Source organism: Periplaneta americana, chromosome 12 (genome assembly GCF_040183065.1).
Source record: "Periplaneta americana isolate PAMFEO1 chromosome 12, P.americana_PAMFEO1_priV1, whole genome shotgun sequence".
NCBI classification, from domain to species: domain Eukaryota; kingdom Metazoa; phylum Arthropoda; class Insecta; order Blattodea; family Blattidae; genus Periplaneta; species Periplaneta americana.
Genome location: NC_091128.1, coordinates 10,224,618 through 10,248,204, shown reverse-complemented (window position 1 = coordinate 10,248,204; position 23,587 = coordinate 10,224,618). Strand labels below are relative to the sequence as shown.

The following is a 23,587-nucleotide window of genomic DNA, read 5'->3' as shown; positions in this document are numbered from 1 at the left end:
CCCGTCCTTTTGTTGTAGTGCCACCACTACAACAAAAGGACGGAACCCAGAACGGGAGCAGCGAACAAAGCGGCGCGGACCGCAGCGACAACAAGCCTCGGCCCGCGAGCCGCACTATAAATACGCCCGCACAACCAGACACAGGATCAGTTGCCTCAGGTACGCCGAGAAGAGTCTTGCGACCTTGGATACCACTCCACTGAAGATGTCTGCCGCAGTTGCAGACGAAACGTCTGGTATAAAACCAACTAATAGACCACGGCCTCTCAGCCCGGAAAATGAATCTACATATAGACTCCGGCCGTGAAAGCCTACACTGCAAAAATAATTTTAGATAAGATATTTACTGTTCCTTAAGGTATTAATCATTTGATGATTAGTATGGTGACATCAGATGCAACGGGAAATTTCCACGGGCAGCCTTCTAGCCTATGGCTGCAAGCAGTTCATTAGCTGGGCATCGCGAGCGGCCTCCGGAAAATAAATTGTTACAAATGTATGAGTGCCGATCCCATATTTATAAATGCAGTAGTTTACAGATAATACATCAGCGAACAAGTCTATATTTTTTTCAGATTTTTAACTTGGCTATTTAATATAGTAATTTTGCTTTGAAAACGAAATGATTAAAAAAATAGGCCAAATTTTAAATTTATTTGTGATAGGCCTAAAATAATAAAAAGTGTTGTATTTAGTCTTTCAAATGCGCCAAACCGCAAATCTCAATTATATGTAGACACAAAGTTCCAAGCGAGTTTATGTAACAGTGCGCGCATAATTTGCGTAACTTCAAATATTCATAACTACACAAATAATTAATAATTGTGAAAATAAAAAAATACGGGTCTCCTTATTTGATGTCTGGAATTCATGAAAAAAAATTCGACCATTTCCGAGAAGGTCGTGTTTTATTGCTGTGCGATTTGACGTGGAATGACTCATAAAGAACACACAGTCATCATCAGGTGTATAATAACAGGTTGTCTTTTATATTTTGTGGTGGTAACCATGAACTGCCAAGCTTGTAAGTATGTGTCGTAGATCTTAATTTGGTTGTGTCCATTCTCTATCCATCATATCACCCATGCAGTAGAAGTCTGGCCATATCTCTTCTCTTTTCAGGTGACTTTCTAGTAGATGGTCTGATGAGTTGAAGGTAGAGGGTGGTGAGAGTCGCATCCTCAGGTCTTCAAGGAGAAAAGTTTCCTTGGCCAGTTCGTAAATCGCCGGGAAAGTGTAGCCTACATTTCGAGAAACCAAGGTTTCACTTGCTGAATAGTGATTAGGCCTTTGAGACTTAGTTATACTAATTAATTCTAGTCCGTAACTGATTATCAGTATAGAGACAATTTTGAAATAGAAAAGTACAGTAGCAGTGTCCAATGAAAGCATGTGATAGTCTTTATTTCGAATATAGCTTCTGTTGCAACTGCAGTTCTATCCTGTATATGAATGCAGCATGACGTTGTTGTTGGTTGCAGGGTGATCCCTAAGTACTTGAAGGAGTTGACAATCTCAAGTTGTTGACACTAGCGCATTATTGAGTTCTCTTTTGCAAGTCGGTCTCCTTTTCTAAAGACCATCTGGACTGTCTTTCTTTCATTAATGCATAAATTATTTTTGTCTGTCAAAGCATTCAAGGTTCTTTAAAGATCTTGTTTATGTGGCTATATAAGATTCATATCATCTGCGTACATAAGCAAAGTTGTTTTCTCCGAATTTCGCTAAATTATGTTTTTGAACACTACATTTCATTGTTCTACATGCGCTATTAGCATTGAAGCGGAAGGGGTACTGGACTGTCGGGTTTCAAGGTTGCAGGCATAATTATCATATTCCTGTTCTGATTGCCTTCATACGTTGGCGAGAAATAACAATATAATAATATGATCACTTGGAGCTGTATTGTCGTTTATTTTTGCATTATCTTTACTGCAATATTAAAAACTGGGAAATTTCTTGTTGAATTAATGTTCTTCCTTTCTGTAAAGAAGCTTACATTTTCACTTAAAAAATTAACAACTGGTTCTATGAACTACGACAAATTTAACAGCGGTTCAGGCAAACCAGCTGAATGACATAAATGTGTGTCATCCATCTTGTAACCCTTAAAATAAAATACAATTCATAAGTACAGCTCCAAGTGATCATATTATTATATTGTTATTTCTCGCCAAAGTATGTGACCTAAAGGGACCAAAGTTGAAATTATGCTTCCGAATTGCTAACTCTACTTTTCTCAAAGGTCAAATGACTTTATTGTCAAATGCCTGGCATTAGAAAACAACAACAACTTTTCTCACTTTCTATTTACAGTCTTCAACATGGTTTTTTTTTTTTTTTTTTTTTAACCTTCCAGTGGTTGCATACAGATTATCACTCCACTGAGAATTATTCATATGGTTTTCCCGCATACCTGTCATCCCAGTTTCTTCCCAATTTTCATAGCTTTCAACAAAAGACTTCTCATTATTGCCACAAATTTTAAGCTCTGAACTCGCATTTGCTTATCAGTTCTTAACAGTTGAGTAACAATGAACTATTGTAGAAATTTATAAATATAGTTTACTAACTTACTATCACAGAAATCTGATAAAACATAAATCTAATAGACATGAATATCATACTCGACGACAAAAGTCTACTTTCCCATTAACTGAGCCTAAATGTCATACAAGTACAGCACTTAAACATGGTGCTAGTTTCGGTCCCAAGACTTTATAATAAAATTACAAACCATTTTCCAAATTTGAAATATTTTAAAACTGAACCTTTTAAAAAAGAAATTTATAAAATTATTCATGATATACAATATTAACAAATGTATGTATTTTTATCTTTTCATTTCTGTCGATTATATTCATGTTTTTATTGAATACCACTGGCTTCTGTCCGATTGTCAATTTATATTAAATGTGTTTTTTTTTTCTCTTTTTTCCTTTCTTCTTCTTCTTCTTTTTTTTTTTTGCACTTGTTTGAATCAAGTTGATTAGGCCTACTGTATTTAGTATGTATGTATTTATTTACACTGCAAGTGGGCAAGCACCAGGTGGCAGTGGTATATACAATATTAACAATACACAATAAAATGATAAGCAATACACAATAAAATTTACAATACACAATACAATTTTACAACACATATACAATTTTATACACAATACAATAAGGATACAAAATACAATTTAACACAATAATAATAAAACATAAAATAAAATACCTAATTTTACATTACAACCTACATAATTATGTATAGGTCCTACATAAGTTTCAATAGTCTTTCACTTTACTCTCATCTCATTCCCTGTAGTGGCACTATGACGCATTTCACTGACACTTTAGCACACATTTCACTGACACTCTGTAACACATTTCACTGACACTATAGAACACATTTCATTGACGCTATAAATTATCACTGATCGGAACTGTTCACTGCACTATAAAACCATAACTTCACTGACTCACCTCGCTTCACTGATACAACAGTTCAAATAAGTCAAATAATTACATCCTTATGCATACTTATAAACAGAACTACATTTAAACTAAACATTTCTAGTCTAAGGCCCTCTTAAAAGCTATTTTTAAATAATTTACAATTCAAACCAAGGAAGTAAGCTCGTCAGGCTAGATAAATACATGTCACCTTAAAAAAATTAAATGTTGAATGTCACCTTAATTTTAATTTTCACTTTAGACACAACTTTTTAAATTATTCTTGAATCTCCTTAAGGAAGGACAGCCCTCAAAGACCGCTGCAGGTAGGTCATTCCAATCATTTATAGTTCTGTTTAAAAATGAGAATTTACCTATATCCGTTTTCTGTTTCCTACATTTGATTTTAAAATCATGATCGTTCCTACCATAGTACGTTGGCTTTTCTAACCGAGCCGTTATGTCTACCCATGCTTTCTGACCTAGATGTGCTCTATACAATGATGTTATTCTAGTTTTCCTACGTCTGTTTTCCAAAGTTTCCCATTTAAGTTCTTTTATCGTATCGTTTCCATCTTCTCTTTTACCTTTAACAAATTTAGCTGCCCTATACTGGATTCTTTCTAAGGAATTTATCTGATATATTCTATAGGGATCCCAACACGTAGTTCCGTATTCCATTAACTGTCTTTGTAAAGTTTATGTTCTATTATTGGCTAAGACCACATCGTACACGAGCCTGGCTGTTACGGTAGTGGCTAGAAACATTTTTGTTTTATAATTTTAATTTGTATTCACGTTGCCTACTAGCTAGCTAAATAAAGTAAAGAGTCCGCAGCGGCCTGTAATGTCAGTTAAAACTGCAGCAGTTACTACTGTCACAATTAGTTCTAGCTAATCTGTATAAGTTAGTAGGTATGCTTGTAATTCTATTGGCTAATCTAATCTTATACAATACAATACATCACATACATATTTATATTATGATTCCCATGTGTTGCTGCGACAAAGATGAAACTCGAGCAGCATGTAAAAATATTTTGGCTACATGGGTGCGAGCAATATCTTACAAAGCGTCTTGTCTCTCACGTCCACATAGTTAAGACTCTAATGATTGAATGATTTCGCACATCATTTTTTTTTAAGATATATTTTTTCCACAAAAATATTTGTCCATAATTTCTTTATGACTGTAAATAAATTTAAACCCTTTTATTTGCTTGTGGAGTGCCAGTCCACAGCGACTACTATGTGACAGTAACTTACAGCAACTACTGTAGGGTTAAAGTGAGGGGTTGATCAGTCCTCTACACAATGTCTATATTTTCCTTATTGGTCATTCGAGCTTTATGGTTTCGGAAACTGAATTTAGAAAAAGACTCGATTATGAAAGACTGAATTGACAGAAGTATCATTCCTAAGAGCAGTAATAAACTACAAATACTGGACAAGGAAAGAACGTAGGCTTAGATACAACAACCACAAATCCACAGTAAGAACTGATGATGATACTTTCCATTTCGAACTCAACGTCAATTTTTATCTTTAGTAGGTATCTCATCATTTAATTTTCACAATTTCTGAACTTAATCTTCTATTAAATCCACGATCTTTTTTTCGTTTTCTTTCAACATTCACGTTAGTGTATGCTTGTTCACAGTCTGACAAACACTAAAGTAAATTAAAATTGAAGTTAAACTGAAAACATTACACATTTTAATACATATCGCCAGAGTTAATTTTCGTTACTCAATTAGTACATCACTCTGTGATTGTTTTTTTTATTCGGGAAATGAGTTAAGCAAAAAAAAAAAAAAATGAAAGAATTGGGCTGGCTTGAATAATTGCAACTGTGCTGTAACTCAACATTCTACTTGGAATACAACTCTTTTAATAAAAAAGGTTTTAATAAGTAGGTACTTCTAGAGTGACCAGACGCCTTCTTTTGTCCGGACATACTCTCCTTTTTAGGCCTTTGTCCGGGGTCCAGGCGGATTTAAAAAAAAATCGAGAAATGTCCTCCTTTTCGTAACTTGTATGCCTGATATTTTGAAAGTATCTGATTTGACCCTTTTCTCAAGTAATTTGCCTGTAGGTGGCAGCAGCAACGACAGAATATACTCTTTGCCAATGATCATAACACTCTTTGCTCCTATTTGTTATGCTCGTTGTTTTCATATGTAGCTAACTGTAAAATCATTTTATATTATCAAGTTTTGTCATAAGTATCTTAGAGCACTCTGGTTAAAAAAGTAATATACCGATATGCGAAAATGTCACATGTTATGTTTCCAAAATAAGCTATTCAATTATAGTTCCATTGACTTTCATATGTAGCTAACTGTAAAAACATTATTATTAATTTTTTCATAATTATGTTGTAATGAAATAGATATTAATATACTTCTAAGTATGATATAAGCCTAAATCTGTACTGTAAATATTTTGTAATAAAATAGATACTGACATAATAAGTACCGGTATAATAAGTGTAAGTCTAAATACATATTTTCTGTCCTCTTTTTTTTCAAATAATGTCCTCCTTTCCGAACCTTTGAGGTTAAATAGTAAAAAAGACAGATAAATTTATAATAAATAATAATAACACTGATACTGTTCAAGAATTTAAATATTTGGGTAGTATAATTGACAAGGATTGTGGAGCCTTTGAGGATGTAAAGAACCGAATAAAAAATGCAAATAGTGCATTTGTCCAGTTGTACCCAATATGGAAATCTTATATTATATCTCGATTTACAAAAATTAAAATCTTTAACAGTAATGTGAAATCAGCCTTATTATATGGCTGTGAGACATGACAAACAAGTAAAATTATAGAAAATAAACTGCAAACATTTGTTAATAGATGTTTACGAAGAATCTTAAAAATTAGATGGTCAGATATAATCACAAACTCAGAACTATGGAAGATAACAAATCAGAAAGAAATCACAATAGAAATCAAAAGACGAAAGTGGAATTGGATAGGGCACACAATCAGGAAAGAAAAAGGAGCAGTAGAAAGAATGGCTTTGCATTGGAACCCCCAGGGTAGTAGAACAAGAGGAAGGCCAAAAAATACATGGAAGAGAACAGCTTTGGAGGAAATTGCTAGGGAGGGGAAAACATGGAGTGCAGTGAAGAAGTTGGCTACAAATAGGATCCGATGGAGGCACTTTGTGAATGCCCTGTGCTCCTCATGAGGAGATACAGGAGTTTGATTGATTTGATTGATTTTGAACCTTTGTGCCATCTTTTTTATCGATGTGAATTTGGTCCCCCCTAGGTACTTCGGTATTTAAATGAAGTGAATGATTATCAAAATTAATGTGTTTGAGAATATCGGAATTCAGGAGGGTCTATACAGTCCACATCTGGAGGCATCAGAATGTGGGTATCTATGTTTCAGTAGTGGTAACAAATGATACTCACACATAGTGGGAATCTTGTTCTGCAGCTATTTGCATTATGTGATAAAAAGTCGAATACTTCTCAGCTGTCACACTGATGGTGAAATTCTGTCATGTTTGTTCCAACCCATAACGTATATGTCACAGTTGCAAGGTCATCTCCTTTAGGATATTGTCGAGGAGTCGTGCCTTCCACTGTCAAATTTGAATCCGCACTTGCCACAGCAGTAGGAGGAAGTGTTGTTGCTGTAGACGGCTGGAGTTTAGCTACTGGAAGAGCAAAGATTTATCAAACGTGAGTGTTGTTTTGACTTTCCCTGAGTTAAACATTTTGGTTATTGTACAGTTTTGTTTCTACATTACATATAATACGTATAGTCTACCTAAAGAATTATAAACATAAAATATGCAAACTAATAAAGGAAGAGAAATGAATAAAGTATAGAATAATAAATAAATACCACTCCGAAGACGGCCAGGTTGATAACCTCAACCTGTCCACAATTTTGTGTTGGCAGAACTATTAATATATGAAAAATACTCTAATTTCTAGATGAAAATTTTCTGACAGGACTAGGGAATGTCTCAGAACAAATGAAGACTATAATTTTATAATGAAAATGACAAATAAAATGGTATGTAGATCTTTAAAGTCATTTTTGACATTTCATTTTGTCCTTGGAACAAAAGTCAAATCGTGTTTCTAGAGTTAATTGCCACTGTCTAAGCTATACAACTGAGTATAATAAAATATGATTACACATATTTCTTCTCCAAATTCAATATTATTGATGATTTTTACTACCATTCTACCATACTTAAATAATTTCATTTTTTTTTTTTTCCTTCCTTTTCATTGCAATCTGTTTTATACTGTTCCAGTCTATTTCGACAGTAAGTTAACATGGAGCAACCATTTAAATATATTTCTGAAAAAGCTCGTAAAAGATTCTCCCTTCTAAAAAGACTAGTAGGAAAGGAATGGGGATGCTCTAGAAATACTTTGAACACTACATCCAAATGTTTGTACAGCCAGTGCTGACATACTGCGGAGAAATTTTAATTACTTCACCTTTCATAAACGAAATAGAACGTGTTCAAAACCAAGCTCTCAAGCTCATTAGTGGTGGAATCAAAACAACTCCAACAGATTCTATGAGATACTTCACTAACATTAACAGCATCAAAATGACAATAGAAGAAAAAGCACTGATTCAAAATAAAAAAACTTATCAGATTACCAGGAAACAATTGGCATTCATACATTCCTCTCTGTAGATTAAAAACCCAAAGAAGTTTCATATCCATGCTTCAAGAATTAAAACAGAAAATCAACATCCTGAATTTAAAAGAAAAATTACAAGGTGCAGGTGCAGGTGTTACGTGCTTTCTCTTCTCACTTTATAGATCTCTTGGATATGGAACAACAAGTTTTGATGGAGAAATCATTGCAATAAGTGAAAGTCTCAGAAATCTTCTATGCCACATCTCTATTAAATATAGAATATAATCTAAATTTAACAAAAGAAATACTGAAATCAGAAGTAAACAATGAAATACTGAAACAATTGTCTTTAGAGACAATTAATATTAGGTACCCTCCACAAAACTGGCTTCATTTATACACCGACGGATCCTTGATCTCCAGAGAACAAGGTGCCGGTGCAGGTGTTACGTGCTGTCTCTTCTCACTTTATAGATCACTTGGATATGGAACATGTTTTGATGGTGAAATCATTGCAATAAGTGAATGTCTCAGGAATCTTCTTTGCCACATCAATAAATTTAGGAATGCAGTTATATTGTCAGACTCCAAAGCAGCTATTCTATCAATCGTCTCTAAACACACACCTTCATCTCAAACAGCAGAAATAACTAAAATGCTCTCTCAATTAATATCACTCAATAAAAGAATTGTATTCCAATGGATACCATCCCATTGTGGAATCCTGGGAAACGAGAATGTGGATGCTTTAGCAAAGAAGGGCAGCACTGCTACTTACAGACCTGTTACTAAATCTACGTATTACTCTGTGAAGAGATTTATTAAATCTACATACTTAGACTTCAAAAAACAAAATTTGATAACACAATCCCAAGGGAAAAAATGGAACTCTCTGCATCAAAATCCACAGTTAATTCCTGATTTACCACGAAAATCGCCTGTAGCTGCATTTAGATTGGCAACAAGCCATGATTGTTTGGCTAAACACCTGCATAGAATTGGAATATATCAGTCCCTTAACTGCCCATTGTGCAACTCAAACCAAGAAATGGATTCGGAACACCTCAAAATCTGTGCTTCATTGGCTGGTCATGATAATATCTTTGAAAAATATTAGAGTGCAAGAGGTCAAATGATTTTATTGTCAAACGCCTTGCATTAGAAAACAACAACAACATGAATAAATTTAAGAATGCAGTTATATTGTCGGATTCCAAAGCAGCTATTCTAACAATAGTCTCTAAACACACACCTTCATCTCAAACAGCAGAAATAACTAAAATGCTCTCTCAATTAATAACACTCAATAAAAGAATTGTACATCTTGATTACACAACTTTTAACACTGTATCACTTCGAAATATGTATGATAAGACTTTCTTGTGTTAAATTTTAATGTACCTTGTTAACATGTTTCGACCTATTTTGGATCATCTTCAGAACTGGTCGTTGTTGGTCCTGGTGCCTCTTGTTTCCTGTGAGGGTGCGTTCGTAGTGTAGAGTCAAAGAGTGTATGTGTTTTGAAATTGAGTTGTGTGTTGAGAATATCGTTGGGGTGTGTTTTCGTGTGTCTGTATATTTCATATTGTTCTAGTGTGTTGAGTTTCTGGCTTTTTGTTTGGATGTGCAATATTTCCATGTCTGTGTTGATGCCTCTGTAGGTGTGGTTGGCATTTGTGATGTGTTCTGCATATGTGAAAGTGTTTTGTAATTTTGTTATGGCTGTGATGTGTTCTTTGTAACGTGTTTGAAATGATCTGCCTGTCTGTCCTATGTAGAAGTTGTTGCAGGTGTTACATTTGAGTTTGTATACGCCTGTGTGGTTGTATTTGGTTGTTTGTGTGTTGAGATGTTTTTGTAGAGTGTTATTTGTTCTGTATGCGATGTTGTAATTTAATTTCTTGAATGAGGTTGCAATTTTATGTGTGTTTTTGTTTTCGTATGTTAGTGTGATGTATTTTTTGTGTTCTTGTGTTTGTGTTGTATTCTTCTGTTTTTTGTGGTTTTGTTTTGTCTTACGTATTATGTTGTCTATTATGTTGGGGTTGTATCCATTTTCTTGTGCTATGTATTTGATTGTGTTTAGTTCTTCGTTGTAATCCTGTTGGTTCATTGGTATGTTGAGTAGTCTGTGTACCATTGTTCGGAATGCAGCTTGTTTGTGTTGTGTGGGGTGGTTGGATGTGTTGTGTACGTGTGTTGTTGTGGGTTTTCTGTATACTTTGAATGTGTGTTTGTTGTCTATTTTTGTTATTGTGATGTCTAGAAAATTTATGGATTTGTTGTTTTCAATTTCTAATGTGTAGAACACAAGAAGTCTTATCATACATATTCCAAAAAGAATTGTATTCCAATGGATACCATCCCATTGTGGAATCCTGGGAAATGAGAATGTGGATGCTTTAGCAAAGAACGGCAGCACTGCTACTTACAGACCTGTCACTAAATCTACGTGTTATTCTGTGAAAAGATTTATTAAATCTACACACTTAGACTTCAACAAACAAAATTTGATAACACAATCTCAAGGGAAAAAATGAAACTCTCTGCATCATAATCCACAGTTAATTTCCGATTTACCACGCAAATCATCTGTAGCTGCATTTAAATTGGCAACAGGCCATGACTGTTTGGCCAAACGCCTGCATAGAATTGGTATATATCTGTCCCCTAACCGCCCATTGTGCAATTCAAATCAAGAAATAGATTCAGAACACCCCAAAATCTGTGTTTCAGTGGCTGACCATGACAATATCTTTGAAAAATATTGGAGTGCAAGAGGTGAAATGACTTTATTGTCAAACGCCTAGCATTACAAAACAACAACAACATAATTATATGAAACAACAAGTCAAAGTCAGGATAGGAGAAGAAATGTCTGAAGAAAGTGAAATAGGGAGAGGAGTATGACAAGGATGCCCTTTATCACCTATCTGTTCAACATCTACTTGGAGAATTTGGTAAAGAACTGTTTTCAGAACATGGGAGGGGTGATAGTAGGAGAAAGAAGAATAAAGTGCATAAAATTTGCTGATAATATGTCGTTGTTAGTAAAAGAGGAGACGATACTAAGGGATATGCTACTGGAGCTAACTGACAACCGTGAGCAGTATGAGATGAAGATAAATGCAAACAAGATGAAGACCATGGTTGTCGGAAGAAAAATAAAGAAAACTTGCGAAATTGATTTGTTCATTAATCATCAATAAATTTAAATGAAATTAAAATTTGAAAGCAAAGTCGGCATGGGTTAAAGCCATGCAATTAAGTAAAAATTTTACATAAGAGGAACTGTGATAAAACAAAATTAGGGGGTATACGTTTGATACATAAAAAAAAAAATTCCCATATAAGGGAAACCGTAATGTAGAGCTTCTCACTTAATGGTTGATGTAAAACGATATTAATTAAGACATTAAAACAACGATTGAAATTCCTGAACTATTTACTTTTGTTCACAGGATGAACTTAGCAATGCTTAGGCTACTTTATGTTCGTCATGTCAAAGATCAACCTGTGTTCATTATCATAACATTACCAGTGTTAGAGATACAAGTTAGTACCTAGGCCTAGCCTATTTTATATGAATATAATTTTATTGATTTCATACCGGTACCCATTTGCGGCTGATCTATTTGATTCTATATTTCTTGAATCCTTTCATTTTCTTGTGCTTGTAAACACTTGACTGTTACACTTAAATGTTACACTTACCACTAGCGGTGAAAGTTCCTGCAGAATTACCACTACCACAATTGAGGTCTCTAACAGAGCTGAGTCATCGTGGTCCCAAGCCAAGCACAACTTCAGTGGTTGTAAACACATCTCCAAACGAACCATCAGGAAATCCTACACATACAACCCAAAAACCAAAAAATCAACAGAACAACAAAATAATAGAAGTGCACGGCACATGTTACAACAGGGAAGCAGAGAACAAAGAGTGCGCTCAGGTGGTCTGGCTGTGAAGCTTAACATTTGAAATTTTGAACGTGATATTGGTTGTTTTGTTGATCAAATTATAAAGACTGTTAAAGATGAATGTTATTATTTTTGTGTGTTTGTTACATAATTAAGTTAATAAGTAAAAATTAAAAAAAAGAAGTATAAATAAAATATTTCTTAAATATTTTTAAATAAAATAAAATAGTTGTCCTGATGAAATTTTCACATATTTTCTTGATTAATAACATAAACATACAAACAACTTATGAAATAGTCATCAGGCTCTCGTCTCAAAAGAAATATAGCTGCTATTTTGTTGTTCTGTGTGGCTTTCTGTTGCCTACGAGATATATCTCGTATACAATGGTGTTTCCCAATAGCTGCTGGTTTCCCACATGCTATATATATAATTTGACCTGGTAATGGAAATTACGGTAAAACAGCTGAATGGATTTTAATAAATGACTCCTCATTTTGAAGCTTGGAACCCAAAGTTTTTCGGAAAAATAGTAGTTTTCAGTGAAATGTCAATTTTCCTACATCATTTTCCTTTTTTCCAAAATCTATCTTTCGTCAGTTTTGAGAACTAATTAATTGCATTCATGGCCGACTTGATGTTCGCTTCCTTAAGCGAAGCGAGCATCAAGTCGGCCATGTTGCATTTCAGAATAAAACAAAACACACACTACAATAAACAATAGGCTATTACACGAAGGCCATGACCTACAGGATTGCTGACATAGAGTTCAGACGGCTCAGATTCTTTCCCATCATAATGCCAATATGTCGATCTTCATTTGTGCAATGTTTTCATAGTGTATAAAAAATAATTTACAGGTCTGATTCTCTAGTCTGTAGTTTTCAGAGTACAGCTGTGTAATGGATATTAAGAACTACAAAACTTAAGAATGTTTGATGACATTATTACCATTAAAAATGAAATATTATTATAGTTAATGCAACACATAATGCTATACTGATATATGAAAGTGAAACCTTTTGGGGCTTTATGTAAGTAGACGCAGAGGAAGAATATTTTATATTAGATCTTCATTTCTATAATTTACTGAGTAATGGCTATAGGCCTATATAACCTTATGTTACTGAAAACTATAAAACTTACGTAAGGTAACAATACTGTTATTAAAAATGAAATACTTTTACAATTATTAATCAAGTGGTGTGGGTCCTTTTCATATATGTAATGGCAGTGTGATATAGATATTTATATGTCTGATTCTCTAACTTTCCTTGGTAGTAATTGAGTCATGATTCCTATTTTTGCTGCATCTTTAAACTATATCACAATTAATTTCATATTTCTTTGGTTTAATTGATTAGATTTGTGATCGCTGCCAAGCATATTTTGTTGTAGGGAAAATAGCATTCCATTTCACTTCTTGCTACCGTGATGAGTAAGTTTATTTCCCGCAAGCAGCAATGAATGAAACACTGAAACTGCTAACGATTTATGACGGACAATTTTATTTAGGGCGCATATAAGATTCTACAACTCTGACATATCATTCACCTCATTTTCCACATCTCAGCAATAAATTCCTCACATCAGTCTATATTACAGAAAATATACGAAATAACATTCATTGCTACACAAATTAATCCAGCAGTATTTGATAGATCAGTATTGTCTGGAAGAAACGCAAAAAATTACAATTCATAAGAAAAGATCAAAAGGTATTACTTATTTATAAAATAAGAGGCCTACAAGATTTTGTAGACTCTTGATCACCTCAGCAAGATCTCTTAGTGGGAAAAAGTGATTCTGCCCTCTACAGTTCAGGGTAGTTCACGAAACATGCAGCAGCTATACCAAGATGCTAAGTCTTTTGTTCAAAGCATGACAAACCTTACATTTTCTTAACTGTCACATACAATCCACAATGACCCGAAATAGCTACTGCATTACTCCCACATGAAAAACCCACTGATCATCCTGACATTGTTACTAGCGATTTTGCATTGAAACTCAAGAACTGAAGACGGATAGGTTCAAGGAAAAGTATTTGGCAAAAAAAAAAAAAAAAAAAACATTCAGAGGGAGTATGTATCACTATTATGGAAGCAAATAACTATCAAAATGTCTGGTATTCTTCATTGAAAATAAATCTGAACAATTTTTATTTGAACTTTTCATGGACTTAGTTTGCAGCAATTGCTGCACAAGCCACTAGTACAATCAGAAAATTTATGTTTAGCGCTTCTGGTGATCAGGCAACAAAACAACAGCCTGCAAAGTCTTGCTACCGGAAACTCCTCTCTCAGTTTCACGCCCTGGTAATCATTCATTCATTTTTACTTCATTCACAGTATGATTCACAGTATTCGGCAAGTCACCGCTGTGATTCTATCTCCTAATATAGTCCTGTGTGACGTGACATCACTGTGCGTCTGATTACATATTGGTACTCATCTCCACTATTCTTGTACTTATGGACAGAGACGGCCTTTCTAATTTGGAAATGCCACTTTTGTTATCTAGGCCTATAGCTAGTAAAACAATTCTGAGTTATAAGAGAAAAGCAAAAGCAGAGTTTTCATAACTTGATTAAAACAATTTCATCTATATTATAATACCAGTTGACTAAAAAGTTCCAAGACACCATTCTATTTCGAAGATGGAAGGGAAAATTAAAGATCTGACCAGCTCACGAAAGGATGAATGACAGAGCCAACTTCTTCTGGGTATTTCCAGAACATGGCCACCATCTTAGATCAATGTGACATTTTTTCTTAATTTGAAGGTTGTCATGTGGCATAGCAGATAAGGCCAAAATTTTCTCAGGAATTCATTGTCATAATCAGATTTGAAATATGTGTTGTGGTTCAAAAGTAATTAACACAGAAATTTGAAATTACTGGTGATATTTCAGAACATAGTACGAAATGGAAATATACAAATAGGAAATTTATCCTTTGAAGAGGTGAAAAAATTCAAATATTTTCGAGCAACAGTAACAAATATAAATGACACTTGCGAGAAAATTAAACATAGAATAAATATGGGAAATACCTGTTATTATTCGGTTGAGAAGTTTTTGTCATCCAGTCTGCTCTCAAAAGAGCGGAAAGTTAGAATTTATAAAACAGTTACCGTGAAACTGCCTAGAGTCGACCTGGGGGTCTAGATTCGACCACTGTGTACACTTTCTAATTTCATGTGTTTATTCCAATAGAATTGCCTACTAGCCGCCACTGCTTGCTTCCAGCTGACTGATAACACTTCCCCTTTCAATCTCGCAAGGTAATGCCAAACATATTGTGCATTCTTGATTATGTAAAATTCAATGTTGCCAATAGCAAAAATATTAACAAAAAGTACTCTGTCTATCTTTTAACAATTTAGCCTTGTTTAACTGAAATGCAATACAAAATAACTGTATTTCTGTAATCAGAATTTTAAGCTTAACAACATATTACAACAAAAAATATTTTTCCATATTATTGAGAGATGTCAGAAGTTGAAGTTGTATTCCAGTACAGAGTCGACCATGCAGGCCTGTGGAATTTACCCATTCGAGCCACAAAGAGTCCTTAATAAACTACCATAATCTGGTATGACAGAGTCTCCAGAATCTCAGTACACACCAGCACTGGTGAGAGAAGTGGTCATTAAAGTGCTCCAGGGCATGAGATATGAAAAATAATTGGCTGCCAAGAAAAGGAAAAGGAAAATTGAAATTGAACCAGGAAAATGTATTGCGAGTATCAGGTATCAGTAGGCCTACTGAAGGTGGAACATCTCAGTCAAATGAAGATATCTCTCATTCTGTGTCAACTGAGGAGACCAGAAAAAGAGAAGCTAAGAAAACCACCAAGAAAAGAAAACAGAGAGGATACCAGGAGTCCAGTGATAGTGATGAAGATGGACGACATTCCACTAAAGATTCGTCAGATGAGTGGGTTGAAGAGGAATATAACAATGATAATGACAATTTCGATGACCCTAAATCAGGGGATCAGCTTTTAGTGAAGTTCCCAACTAAAAAGACAATTAAATTTTATGCCGGTTGCATTGAGGAACTGGTTCCAGGAGAAGGACTTGAACTTCGTTTTGTTAGAAATTGGGGTGGATTCCAGTTCAAATATCCTGAGGTGAAGGATGTGAGTCTTATTGACTATGTTCAGGTAGAAAGAAAACTAAGTGCTCCTGTTCCTATGGAGAAAAAGGAATTCTTAAAATTTGGTGTTGATTTTCAGGGTTATGATATTAATTAGGAGATGGAAACTGTATTTCCTGTATTTTTCAGGGCTATTTTATTAATTAGTACATTAATAATGTGATAATGTTGAGTGTAGTTTGACGTAATTTTATGTCTGCTAATTAATTAAATATTTTCTATTAAATTTAGGAGCATTAACCTATTTAATGTACGCACATTAAAATAACTATATTAAAGTTCGCATTTTCCTATCCCAAATAACTTAAAAATAAAAAAATAATAAAGTAAATAACAATAAAAGCATCCAAAAGAAGGTCGATTTCGACCGCTGACCGCAATGACAGCACACGTTAATTTACATGTATATTTAATATGGTGGTCCACTTAACACCATGTACAGGGTTGAGTCGACCGGCGTTTAAAATTTGTTTTCCTCAGTGACCATTGAAGTTCATATAATGAAAATAACAGAAAACAATCTCTGAGTTGTATGCTATAACATACCATTTTCAGTGAAATAGTAGATCGCTTTCTCTGTGAAGTAGTGGTAAAAGTACGAAAAAAAGCAGTCGACTCTAGACGGTTTGACGGTATATTACCGGTTGTTCTCTATGGTTGTGAAACTTGAACTCTCACTTTCAGAGAGGAGCAGTGGATAAGGGTGTTTGAGAATAAGGTGCTTAGGAAAATATTTTGGGCTAAGAGGAATTAAGTTACAGGAGAATGGAGAAAGTTACACAACGCAGAACTGCACGCATTGTATTCTTCACCTGACATAATTAGGAACATTAAATCCAGACGTTTGAGATGGACAGGGCATGTAGCACGTATGGGCAAATCCAGAAATGTATATAGAGTGTTAGTTGGGAAGCCGGAGGGGAAAAGACCTTTGGGGAAGCTGAGACATAGATGGCAGGATAATATTAAAGTAGATTTGAGGGAGGTGGAATATGATGGTAGGGATTGGATTAATCTTGCTTAGGATAGGGACCAACCGCATGTGAGGGCAGCAATGAACATCTGGATTCTCTAAAAGCCATAAGCAGTAGTAAGTAGTTTCAGTAAACTGGAGATGACATTGACAAAAGAGGAGAGGATTGAGGTGATTCTGATGTTTGGGGAAAGCAGCTGCAGTATCATAGCCGCAAATTTCAATGTCCAGAAAGATTGCCAATTTCACACAACACTATCACATCCCTGATATCTAAATTTAGAGCAACAGGGACTGTTCAAGACAAGCCAAATAGCAGTTGGCTGAAAACCTCAACCTTGGTCTTGCAGAATTCGACATGTCTATCGGATTCATTCTCTGATAGTTTCTGCAGCATCTGGACCTTGAACAGGTGCCATTTATTGGTATGAAGAATCCACACAATCCACACACTAATTGATACCACTTTCTGCCGAAAGATTTCAAGTGTTGCATTTTGGATTATTGGTAAACGAGGCCAAGAATAGTGTTGAGGTTCTCTCATCATTTGCTGTTTTTGACCAACTTCTACTTGGCTTCTTTTGAACAGTTCCAGTTGCTCTAAATTTGAAATTGGTGGTCTTTCTGGATATCGGTTGTTGAAATCTACAGATATGATATGGTATCTGCGTTCTTCAGATACCAGGACAACCTTATCTCCTTCTCTTTCATCAATACCGTAACCAGTAATTTCAAATTTCTGTGTTAATAACTTTTGAACCGTAGAACATAACTTAATATGTCAGATCTGATTACAGCAATGAATTCCATTTTAGTCTCATTTGATATGCGTCATGACCCCCTTCCCATTTAAAATATGTGACCTTGCTCTAAGATGGCGGCCACAATCCAACAATACCAGCAAAAGTTAGCATCTACACCTATTCTTTCATGAGGTACTCAAAGATTTTACATTTTTCCTTCTGTCTCCTCGGACATAATATTGAGAAATAAGTGTTCAAATGAAACCTTGAACTAGCTAGAGCCCGATCGCAATCTCGTGGCACCAACATGCATGAGCTTCTTTCTGAGGCTTCGGAGTGGAGGGTTCTGTGTGTATGGGCGACTGCTTACTCATAGAGCATACTGTTCAAACACCCCTCAGCAAGACTCTTGGTGAGTCCATGTAAGTAGTTGCGAATTCGTCATTCACGCAGTTGCCACAAGTTTACAATCAGGCTCTACATTAACGAGCTTTTTTAAAAGAAAAGTAATAGTTGTGAAGTTAAAAAAATATACAATTATGAAGAGTACAGTGAACTCCAAAAAAAAAAAAAAATCTTTGCTTTAATAAAGACTAGGAGAAAGAAAATTTGACTGCTTGAAATTCCATTATTGTATTCTATCGTATTGTATCATAATGAAATGAGTAAACAACTACAACAATGGACAATTTTATGCAATAATCCTTTGGCGGATGCCCTCAATAACTTCTGGTGTGCGAACTGAAGTAACACTTTATCTTTTCACATTTTGAATAGATCTTATAGTCACTTTTTTTACCAAACCCTCTATTGCTCTCTTTGCCGGTTGTCCTCTATCCAGAAAACTTGGCCCTGAAAATTTCGTAGGTTTCCTTAATCGAACCTATTCTCACATAAGCTTCCACAATTTCCACTCTTTCGAGTAAATCATTTTGCATAATGCGAACAGACAGTGTAATTCGACTAATAACTATTGATGAAATGCTGCCAGGAAGAATGCCAACAATCGATTATTGTATAAAATTGTCTATTATTGTAGCCGTTTATTCATTTCGTTATGATAGAGTAGACGCAAAAAGAGCTTGCCACGGAAAGCTGTGCAAACTTTCGGAAACGTTCAGGTGCACTCGACCTCGCTTCGATTCGAATGACAAACTGTCGACAGTTCTCAGTCGTCTGTTAGCTTGATGTTTCAAGTGAGATTTATCACAGCATGTGTAACATAACGTAAACCTTATTGCAGGGCAACTAATAACATAACATTGTTGAAAATACAGAAGCACGAATTTTTTACACATAAAATCACTGAATGAAATGACAAAGATGTTATAAGAAATATATAATTGTTGAAAATACAGAAGCACGCATTTTCTACATATAAAATTACTGAATGAAATGACAAAGATGTTGTAAAAAATATATAATCTTTGAAAATACAGAAGCACGAATTTTTTTACATATAAAATCACTGAATGAAATGACAAAGATGTTATAAGAAATATGTAATCGTGTAATAAATTGATATTTGATGTTGTAATAAAACACTAATACTATGTGATGTTCCGATAACTAGGGTACTATGGTCGATTTATTTTAATCTGTATATACTCCTTATGTTACGAGCAAAGCCTGTTTCGTTTTTCATAAATTTATAAACTTTATAAATAATTCCCTAGTTTGACTGTGTAACGTTTTATTAGCACTTCCTAATTTAGAGCGAAATGGGGGCATTGTTAAGTGCATAGAATGTTATACACAACTCTGTTATTTAACAAACACACTTTGAACTATATAAAACTCCTGATATCAGGGATAAAATGCAGAATATGTAACGCACACACTGGCTTCTACCCGCTCTGCACAATACACTCCATGATACGAACAGCTCAAGACCGCACTTTCGAATGCGCCCTGTAATCAGCATTAGGTGATTCATAGCAGCCCTGTAACGAGCATGGCGGCACAAGGACCGAATACTGTTCTCTGCGCATCAGTCAAATGGGCAAGCTTTTTTTGCGCTTTCTCTACGATAGAATACAATAATGGAATTTCAACCAGTGAAAATATCACATTCTCATTCAAACGGAAGGTGGGCTACTTTTATCTACCCCACTCAGTATTTATTTTCAATTATTCTACATTTACAATGATACAATGCATTACCAAAACAAAACATTGAGTTATAAGGAAGCAATACCATTATTAACGAAGTCTGAAGTAATTACAATTTTTCATACTGTCAAATATGGTCAGTTTTCTAATAACGAAATCTAATTTGTCAAAATAAACTATACATAAGCATGTTTCCACAGTGTAATAATGATGCTAAATAGTCTGTTGTAGGGTTAAAGTCATATTGCTTTTCAAAATATACTCCGTCACTTCTCACAGAATCTTGTCATACAAGCTCTGAAGAAATCAGGATGTTCTTATGTTTCTTCAGTTCTATCTAATGTAGACAATTTGTTACATTGAACACTGAGCTTTTCGCTGATTAAAACTTTGTGTTTATGTTATTTCGAACACATTTATGAAGAATTTTGCAGCAGTATGTCTGTAAATAATTTTGGTTAGAATTTCAATTCAAACTCTATTAGAGAATTAAAATATTTTATACACTTCAGTTAATTACTGTACTGGCAAATTTACTGTAACAGAATTGAATTTTATCAGTTTTGAAGTCATCATATTACTACTGAGTATATGGGTACCCGATACATTATAATATCCTTATTTACTTAAGCAGAGCGTTTAGAATAGAAAGTGTAGTAACTCGGCAAGGGTCTAATGGGACTTTTAAACCCCCTAGTATTGCCACGGCAACTGAGCGAAACATTGGCATGACGATCGTTCTACTATGGAATTAAGAAGATATTTCTTGTGGTGTTCCGGTGATTTTTATTGTGCCGTTTATGTAAGCCTAATTGTTTTGTTTTGATGTAAATCCAATTATACTGTATAATCTGTAAGGAAGAGACGTTTCTTTTATCCACCCAAAGACTAGACTACTTTTCAGAAATGGTGTAGAGCAATTCCACGAACACAGAAAACTGTATGCTCATTCTTATATCTGTGATATCCATTTTTCTGCGGTTTTGATTGTGATTTTTTTTTAATTATGATTTATTTAACGACGCTCGCAACTACAGAGGTTATATCAGCTTCGCCGGTGTGTTGGAATTTTGTCCCACAGGAGTTTTTTTACATGCCAGTAAATCTACTGACATGAGCCTGTCGCATTTAAACACACTTAAATGCCATCGATCTCGGCCGGGATCGAACTCGCAACCTCGAGCATAGAAGGCCAGTGCTATACCAACTGCACTACCGAGGGCAACTTTTGATTGTAAGAGCCGATAAATTTATTATTGCTGATAAAGAGGTGGGACTTCCACGCAAGAACTGGCGACCAAAACCGTATGCCATAACACGTATTTTCCTAAACTTGCCTCGATATCTTAAAAAAAAGAAAAGAAGAGAAAATATCCAACGAAGAGGACAACAATCCTTTCTCATAACATGTACCCTTACCAAATACTATCTGGCTATGACCAATTCAACTGACGCTAAATAACCCAGTAGTTGATACAGCATCGTTAAATATCCGAGTAAAAAATAATTGGATGTGACAGAAGAACATCAAAGCTAATCATGCGATTGTATGCATTTATGTGCCATTACTCCACACCTGAATGCCCAAAATTATGTCTAGTTACATTGACTGTAATTCCTTCCAGTGAATGAACTCCAGACCAGCATTTCAGTTGTTTAGTGTGAGTTTTTCAAAATCGATACATTTTTAGAGTCATAAACTGTAATGGGTTCGAGAAAAGTGAAAATACAAAAGAATTCAAAGGTGAATGAATGACCTTGCAGATACGCTGAACTCAGACACCATCGTCTGCCCTGTACAAAGGATTCTAGCATTACACGATTTTATAAAATATATTACACGTAATTGACAATACAACAAACACGTTTGCCTAAGAAAGAAGCCTTGAATTATTTAGAGTGACAATTCAGAGCACTAGCGAAATATATTAATTCTTGTGGGATAGCAGATTTAAATATATTCTGACAGAAAAAATTTAACCAGGATCCTCTAGAGCGACATTTTGGAATTAGAAAATGATTATCTTATGATGATTACCATAGACTTTCTACATCTGAACATTTTTCAATCTATGTGCCGGTTAAAAAATGTGCTATATTAAAGTGCTAATTGTGAACTCCTAATTGAATCCAAGCACCTAGCTTCTACTTCATTAAATATGCATGTTTAATTATTAATTATTTTATTTTTAATAATAGCACTTTAGTCGTAATTAACGTAAAAGTTATTTCGGTAACAAAAGTACAGTATAATTCTACTTTGCATCTAGGCTAGAGCTTAATCTGGTTTACAATTTTATTACATTTGTTTATTACGTTTCCACATCATAAGAGATTTCTAATCGAGCATATGAGAAAGTAACAGATCTCATGGAAAAGTCATTAATTTAATATTCTCCAATAAGTAGCATACAACTACTTAATACAGTGCTACCAAACTGTTTTAATTTTACAAAACACAAAATAACTTAGGTATTTCAAAAGATGAAAACTTACATTAGCATAGACTATAATATCGAAGCTTAATTCATGAGTCTTATTGCACATAATATTTTTTGTTCCCCTGAATTACGTATAAACCAGATACAACTGCATCTAATGACTAAATAGTAGATAAAAACTATTGGTGAAAATAAAGTGTCTCCTTTATTATATTACATTCTTTCTTGTGTATAAAAACTATGATTTCATGTCAATGCGTATTTTATAATGCCATAAAAATGTTCAGTTTTGCGATGCTGTGCTTTTTTTGCATATTTCTGGCTGAAGCCGGCACAATGTTCCATTTTTCGGTTAATTATTATATTTACTATTCAGGGTTGTGTTATATAACTCACAATTTGTTAATGTAGTAATATTACATTTCTAAAGGAGTAAAATATTGTAACTAAGTACTCTACAATACATTCTTATCTCATGGGTTATTTTTAAAAACCTTTTGCATTCACTTGAATAGCGATTCTGAAACTGGGCACGGAAAACAGGGCTAGCGCCACTTGGCGATGAACCACTGAACTAGAGGAAATAACGTCACTTTCTCTTCTATCCACTCTGACTTAAGTATAATTTGAACAATTATCTAAAGTATTAGAGGATGTCATGAATAGAGACTTCTTACATATTTTGAAGAAAATAATTTGCTTCATGAGCAATACTTTGGTTTTAGGCAGATTTAGACATGGTAAATCAATTGACTTAATGGTAATTTTATAGGTTTTCAATACTGGTATCCTTGAATTAAAACAGAATTCGCTGACTTGTTTATGAGATTTGTGTAAGGCATTTGATCGCTTGCTTCATGATATATTGCTGAAGAAATTTAAATTTTATGGTATAAAGGAAACGAGATTTCCTTAATAGAATCTTTGTTATCTTACGAATAGGTAGTAAGTTGTTGAATTTGAGGGGAAAATACCTTCCCAGTATAGGCCTACTCTTAATGTTCAAGTTATTCAAGGCTCAATTTTGTGTCTCTTTCTTTTTATTGTTGATGTCAATGATTTACCAGCTACATTCCATGGAAAATGTTTATCTTAGCAGACGACGCTACCATTTTGAAAGTTGTTAATGGTGATTTTGATATGAGTAGCACACTTCTATGG

General features: G+C 34.4%; 1 protein-coding gene across 8 annotated transcripts in view; it reads right to left on the bottom strand.

Moving 5' to 3' along the window:
• The window catches only part of LOC138710161 (putative per-hexamer repeat protein 5), a 281,887-nt gene that overhangs the window by 210,409 nt on the left and 47,891 nt on the right, over positions 1–23,587 (bottom strand). For 7 of the 8 annotated variants that reach the window (XM_069840801.1, XM_069840799.1, XM_069840796.1 and 4 more), the window contains 2 exons: positions 11,788–11,922; positions 6,871–7,118 (listed from right to left, as the gene is read on the bottom strand). The gene's annotated coding sequence lies outside the window, so the exon portion shown is untranslated. The remainder of the gene's footprint in view (positions 1–6,870; positions 7,119–11,787; positions 11,923–23,587) is intronic. The other variant, XM_069840802.1, reaches the window with a different exon arrangement.